Here is a 7,373-nt window from a genome sequence, read left to right on the forward strand (position 1 = left end):
ATGGATGGATGGATGGATAATCACATTGTGAAAGTGCCATAACATCTGTCTTGCAAACACTAAATCAGTACTTGTTATACAGTAATAGTTAAATCACACATTTAGTGGGCAGAAATTACCCCTACAGCAGTGTTTTTGTGCAGCAAAAGCCCAGGGCGCTCACACCAAACACCCCCTCCCTGCTCCTCTGCCGGTTTCCTCTGCACTCAGACGGGGCCATATTTTACTTGACCAAAAACACAAATAAACGGACTCCCACCGAAAAAATCTGATATCGGTCTGCATTCACGCTTTATTTAGAGAATTTTCAGCACGTTACTTTCACACAAAAACACCGCTAAATAAGGCTTTAGTTCTCATTATGTCTCTTGGTCCTGGCAGACTACCTGCGTTTGTTTACATCTGGCACGCCGTGCACGCGGACTGATACACTAAGCGGCGAGCGCCTTTAAGTTCCGTGGCGTTGCCCCTCTTCTCCATGCTTGTTTTGGTTACTCATCGTGTTTTTCCGCCAATTTCACTTCCGGTTCCACCGCTGCCAGCAACAGACATTTATAAAACAAAAGCATGTGAGCAACATGCACTAATGTGCGATAAAATATTCAACGGCGTTAATAGATTGATGGGTTAACGTGAAAATAACACGTTAACTTGCCCAGCACCAGTTTTGGGTAAGTTTGTGAAAAAAATTGTGAATTTTGGAATATATTCAAAACTGTAGGGTGCTGTAACATATCTGGTTGTGCATATGAGTCTGTAATAAAGCTAAATGTGGCTGCTGTTCTACAGCACCTTATTTTATCATCCTCAACCTATGAGGTTGGGTGCACTCATAGGGCTCTAATTTTTTTGGCGCAGCACAGGGGGCCAAGCTTGGCGCACCCTGCGCAGTGCTAATTTCATGCAGCGCACCACCGTGTGCTGCCAATTTGACAATTTGGTAGACCGTCTGTGCAGAGATGGGTGTGACTGCGCGCCAGAGGGAGTTGACGGCGCACCAGGGGGAGGTGTCAGCAGATTCATGTTGGCGCAGTGACAATTTCATGCCAAAAAAGTGCGCTGAAAGCTCGCCAGCTCCAACCTGGTCTATCCTCGGCGCAAGGCGGAGCGCACCCTCCGCAGCTGTAATTTGGTGACAGGCACACATGTGCGCACATGTCATCAAAGCCTCAGAGGCAGGTTTCCAGAGTGTCAGGCACATTTTAATGCATTAAACAATCACAGCAATCACTATTTAATGTAACGGTCTGAACCAGCATATACATTTATATCTATATTAACTGTCCCATCACGTCTGATGTCAGATTAAAGCCGTTTGTCATAATGGAAAGTTAACCTGACGGCAGCTGGAAGTTTGATGCACATTTTACAATTAAACAATAAACATACTTAACATCCTTACGCCAAGCTCACATTGGCTCCGGTACGGTTGCAGTCCAGATACCGTGCGTATTTTCTGCAAGCTGCCACTCATATCCGCTCCAGATAGAGGCTGCGGCTGGCTCTGGTGCCGGGTACGGAAAGGGCACTCGCTAGAGTAGAAGCTCACGTGGGTTCACATTCTTGTCATGACTTGGGCGAGAACTTTATCCCTGGTAATGTTTATTATATTTAATAACGTTACTTTTTTCTTTTCTTGAATTATCCTTATTATAGCGTGGGATGTGTCATATAAAATGGGATGACTTTCCACTTCAAGGATGAGTCTCTCGTCGTCCCTTGTTGTCAAAATGCGACCTCCTGTCACCGGGTGTGGTGTAATGTTTACATTGACTACAAGCGCGACTGTGCTGTCAAAGAAGAGTCAAGTTACATTTGTTTGTACACTGATTTTATTTGGAAAAAAAAACGGATCTTCATGCCAACCGGCAATTCACTTCCTGTATAGCTCGTCATATTTCATTCAGCTTGACGCAGACCCTCTCTGGCATCCGGAAAAGATAGACTTCTTGCGGATTCTTTCCGTTGTGCCGTACGGCTCCCGCAACCGGACTCACACCGTGCGGTGCTAATGTGAGCCTACAACAGTGATTTTAATGATACGGATTACATGCGGAAGCCGCACCAGACCCGCACCGGATTCAGTGTGAGCCTGGGGTCAACATCTGATACTGAGTATATATCTGGTTCTCTCATTTCATTTCATTTAAGGAAAAGAGGGAGAGAAAAGACAAAGGAAAAAGAGACAAAATAAATGTATGTCACTCAGGATTTACCTGTGATTTCCCATATTTCTCTGTTTTAGTCTTTATTTTTAACGTGATCTAAAAAGATGGAGTACATTATTGTAAGGAGGATGAGGTGGAGACACCGGGAGAGGACAAACTGTTATTTATGATATTTGTATTTATTTACACAGAATTTACCTCAAAAACTCTCCTTAACTCAGGCTTTGCTTTTGAGTTTCCAAATGTTTTTTTAATGTCAGAAAGTTTGGCATAGAAATCAGACTTACAATACATGCAGTATGCCCGTGTATCATCTCCAATAAGTGGCTTTAACCAGCCTTTGAATTCAGGGTTTGATTCCCACTCCATTCTGAATTTTTGACTGTGCAGTTTAGACTGAGCCATGCTATGCTAGCTAGCTTGATGCTCAGCTCATGTCACAGAGAGGCACACACACAGAGCAGACACACATGGTGGACGAGGTGAGCAAGTGACTGTCTGAGTCTGTGTGAGTGAAATGCTTGCAGGGATAGAGTGATCCTGCTCTGCAAGCCAAAAGCAGCTTTGAGCATGCCCATTTCATTAGCAATCTGGACTCTAGTGATGTTCGATACCACTGATTTCCTTTCCAATCCGATACTGAGTAAAATTCAGGCTGGTATCAGCGATACTGATCTGATACCGATACTTTGTGTAAATACATGTAATGTGTCTGGTAAATCTAAAGAAAAAATAATTAGCCCATTTCAAATCATACCACTATCTTGAATTTGCCAGTACAATATATCATTAAATAAATAAATGCCCCAATGATTTCACAAGTTTGTCAATACCTACATTTTGAATTATTTTTTCAACAGTTAAAGAAAATTAGGTGGGTTGTAAATTTATAATGGGTATATTTTAAACATTAAATGTTATCTTTTATTTATGTTTTCTTAACTCAACATGACTGTTTTATTGCAACTGTTCTGTGTAATTTAATGACACCTGTTGTTGGTAATCCACTTCAAATAACCAATTCCTTAGGGAACCTTACCTGAATTAATCTAGGCTGTTTTGCCTATGTGAGATTATCTCCTTGACTCATGTATCATTACTCTAAATGAACTCATGCAGGTATTTATTGAAGCATGTATTTATTTTTTACTTATTTCATAGACATATCTATTAATTGGAACAATAGCAACAGTGCTTAGCAACACTTAAAGCCCCACATTTTCTCCCTCTGTACCTGGATGGTGTCAGCCTGCAGCACTGAAGGATTTAGAGTCGTGTGTCTCACCCTAGCAGCACCTGACGCTGAGTTCTCCTCCTCCTCTGTCCTCCTCATCATAAATGCCTCGTATTCTTGGTTGTGATTCAACCTGAGGTTTTTAATAAGGATGGAGCTAAAATAGCTCCACACATGACTTCTCTTGCACTTTATCATTCTGTCCTGTGACAGCGTAAAAGTGAGTGACAGGCTGAGCAGAGTACAGCTGCACTGACGCATTACGCACTTAGTCTGGCGGAAGGAAATGTAGTTCCGACAGAACGGCGTATCATTCAGATACGTTCTTAACAGTTTGGTGACTCAATGTGTTCCTGTTAATGATTTACAGGACCTCAAATGACTGAAGTATCAAAAGTATCGATATTATGGTTTTAGAATCGATTTTAGAGCACAGAGAGCTAGTATTGGAAGTATCAATATTTCAGTATCGATCCGCACATCACTACTGGACTCAGAGGGGTGAGGGTCTCCTCCGCCCGTTGCTCGTTGAGGACAGTAACTGCAGAACGATACGTTAACGTCAGTCTCCGAAACATCAGAAAACTCTCCACTAACACCAGAAAAAGTCCCTAGGTTTGTCGCTAGTCACTTTTTTGAGAAAAAAAATCGCTAAAGGGGTCTGAAAAGGCTAAATCTAGCAACAAAGTCAGTAAGTTGGCAACACTCTGCTGCTCCTGTTAATTTCCTCCCTCTCCTTAGACAACACTCAGTCATTACCGCAATGCATGTAATGGCATCACAGCTTTCAGCAGCAGTTTAAATTATTAAAATTGCACGAAGTAGCAAGGAGTTACGGTAATTTGAAATTCACATGCGCAGCGGTGTTACCGGTGATCCGTGTGGTCTTAGACTGCCATGATGCCACCAAGTCATGACAAAACCAAGAAGCAGGAGATAGACAAAATTAACTTTCAGACTCAAACTCAAACTTTTAACATTCATAGGGCACTTTTTATACTTTAAAAGCAACACAAAGTGCCTCACAGAGGCTAAAAACAACATAAGAAAAAGACAAATCCAGACACACATTCGCAGACAAACACACATACACACCTACTCCCATACACATTCATACTAGCTCTAAGGGAGGGAGAGACATGGCTGAGCACCGAGGACTGAGGTAAGGAATAAGCTACCTTTGGGGGCTATCAACACTGAGGAGGGCTCCCAGCCCACAAGGAGCGCAGCCGGAGACTTCCTCGCCCCGCACAGACACGAGGCCCCACAACACAATGCAGTGGCCTATAGCCATGCAGGCGAAGCCTTCCCCTGGCAGCAGCCCCAGAAGTGGACCAGGAGCAGCCCCCAGTGCGGAAAGCCCCCACAAGGAAACACTGGAGCTAAAAACCATCATACTAAAACAATCATAAGAATGTAAGAAGAGAGATAAAATAACATAAAATGGATAAGTGAAATGACATAAGAAAATAAGAATAAAATGACAAAAGTTTGACTAAAAGAATGAAAAAGATATACAGTAATACAATACAACAATAAGTAATGAAAGAATAAATTAACTTGGTTAAATCAAGTAAAAGCTTGATTAAAAAGGTGAGTTTTAAGCCGCTTTTTAAAAGTATAAACAGACTCTGCAGCCCTGAGATTCGCTGTTCCACAATCGGGGGCCATAATAAATAATAGCCGCCTCCCCGTGTGTCTTAGTTCTAACTTTTGATACGGTTAAAAGGCCAGTGCCAGAGGACCTCAGGGTCCACGAGGGCTGATATGGTAAAAACAGGTCAGACAAATAAGAAGGCCCGAGGCCGTTAAGACATTTATAAACTATTAAAAGAACCTTAAAATCGATCCTGAAACGCACAGGGAGCCAATGCAGCGATTTTAAGGCCCTCCTCACACGAGGATGGCCCCATATTGTCTTGGTGTCGGCATCAAAATATGTATCCCTGTTTACACATCGTATTGTGCATAGGCTTGTGCATTTACATGACAACGCAAAACTGTTGTCGGGTTGCCCATCTGGTTCTGCTCCGAGGCGGATTCCACGTCAACAAGTGCTCATGCTCGTGTAACATGCTGCATCTCTGCATGAGCACTTGTTGTTGTTGCCATAGCTGGTGTTGTTCATGCTCTCTGAGAAAATGTCGATATAATAGTCCAAGCAATATTTGTAGCTGCTGGAACAATATCAGAATCAGTCCGCCTGTCGCCATTGTTGTTGTTGTGTGTGACAACGTGGGTGGGGGGCGGGGAGTAGGAGGGGTGCTATGAGGTCACCGTCTTTTCTGGACTTATCTGTTTATACCAAGTACGGCATGAAGACGTATACGCGGAAATCCACCTACAGACCTGTTTTGAAAAAGATGCGGAGTCATGGACAAATACGCGTATCCGTATTTATTTATACCGGAGTCGTAGAAATTCGTACTCGTGTAAAGCCCACCTAAGACTGGAGTAATATGTTCCCACCCTCTGGTCCTCGTCAGCACTCGAGCGGCTGAATTCTGTCATAATTGGAGGTTGGAAATTGTCTTTTTGGGAAGACCAGAGAGCAGGGCATTACAATAATCTAAACGAGAAGAGATAAAAGCATGCATTAACACCTCTGTGCTGGCCTGAGAGAGAAACAGGTGGACTCTGAGATGATAAAAATCGATCTGAGTTACATTCTTAATGTGTGGCATAAAAGAAAGCTCAGAGTCAAAAATCACGCCCAGATTTTTTACAGAATTTGTTGGTTTGAGACCTTGAAGTTTTGGTAAAAGTTTCTCTCTCTGGCCTTCAGGGCCAATAACTAGAAGTTCTAGAGTTGTAGGAAATTTGCCGCCATCCATGACTTTATATCTAAAATGCAGTTAAAAAGGGCATCAATAGGCCCTGTGTCATCAGGAGACACGGCGATGTACAGCTGCGTGTCATCAGCATAACTATGGAAGCTGATGCTGTGCCTCCTGATGACATCCCCCAAGGTAAGCATGTAAAGATTAAAAATAGTTGGACCTAAAATTGACCCCTGGGGGACCCCACACTTTATCTCATGGGTTCCTGAGGAACGTGTATCCAAACTTAAAAAGAAGTTGCGATTAGTCAGGTAAGAGTTGAACCAATTCAAAACTGTACCAGAGAGGCCAACCAGGTGCTTCGGACGGACAGACAAGCGAAGCATATCAAAATTTTTAGCCATGAGCAGTGTTGGGAATAATGGTGTTAAAACTAGCAGCATCACCCCAGGCTCACACTAAATACTGTGCGGGTCCGGTGCAGCTTCCGCATCTATCCGTATCATTAAAATCACTGTTATAGACTCATATTAGTCCCCGGGCAGTGCGAGTCTTGGTTGCTGGAGCCAAATGACACAATGGAAAGAATCTGCAAGAAGTCAATTTTTGTGCCGGAGAGGGTCTGTACCAAGCTGAATGAAATATGACGAGCTATACAGGAAGTGAATTGTCAGGTGGCATGAAGATCCGCTGTTTTCCAAATAAAATCAGTGTCCAAACAAATGTAACTTGACTCTTCTTTAACATCACACTTGCGCTAGTAAATGTAAACATTACATCACACCCGCTGACATGAGGTCACAAAAGTGAGCAGCACAGCATCTCCTCACTCATTTTGACAACAATGGACAAGGAGAGACTCATCCTTGAAGTTGAAACTCATTCAATTTTATATGACATATTCATAGACTGTATAAAACATGGACGTAGTCTCGCCGACGTCACTCGTCTGTTTCTGGATCAGAAAATGAAGGACATTGGCTTTAGCCAAATTGGTAGTGGCAAGGGCTTCGTCTACAGCCACAGGGCGCCTGTCAGTCACGTGACCCTCAGCTGCCCCTCCGATTTGGCGACCTCGCGATCTTAATATCTTCTGAACGGCTGAGTTAGTAAAAAATTCACCCCCCTTGTAGTAAAATTAGCGACTCAGACAGGAGACATTTTTTGAACCAGGTTGTAAATAGGTTAATT

The sequence above is a fragment of the Halichoeres trimaculatus genome, unplaced genomic scaffold (genome assembly GCF_033239565.1).
Source record: "Halichoeres trimaculatus isolate MK-OKI-2021-1 unplaced genomic scaffold, fHalTri1.1 fHalTri1_scaffold_14, whole genome shotgun sequence".
NCBI classification, from domain to species: domain Eukaryota; kingdom Metazoa; phylum Chordata; class Actinopteri; order Labriformes; family Labridae; genus Halichoeres; species Halichoeres trimaculatus.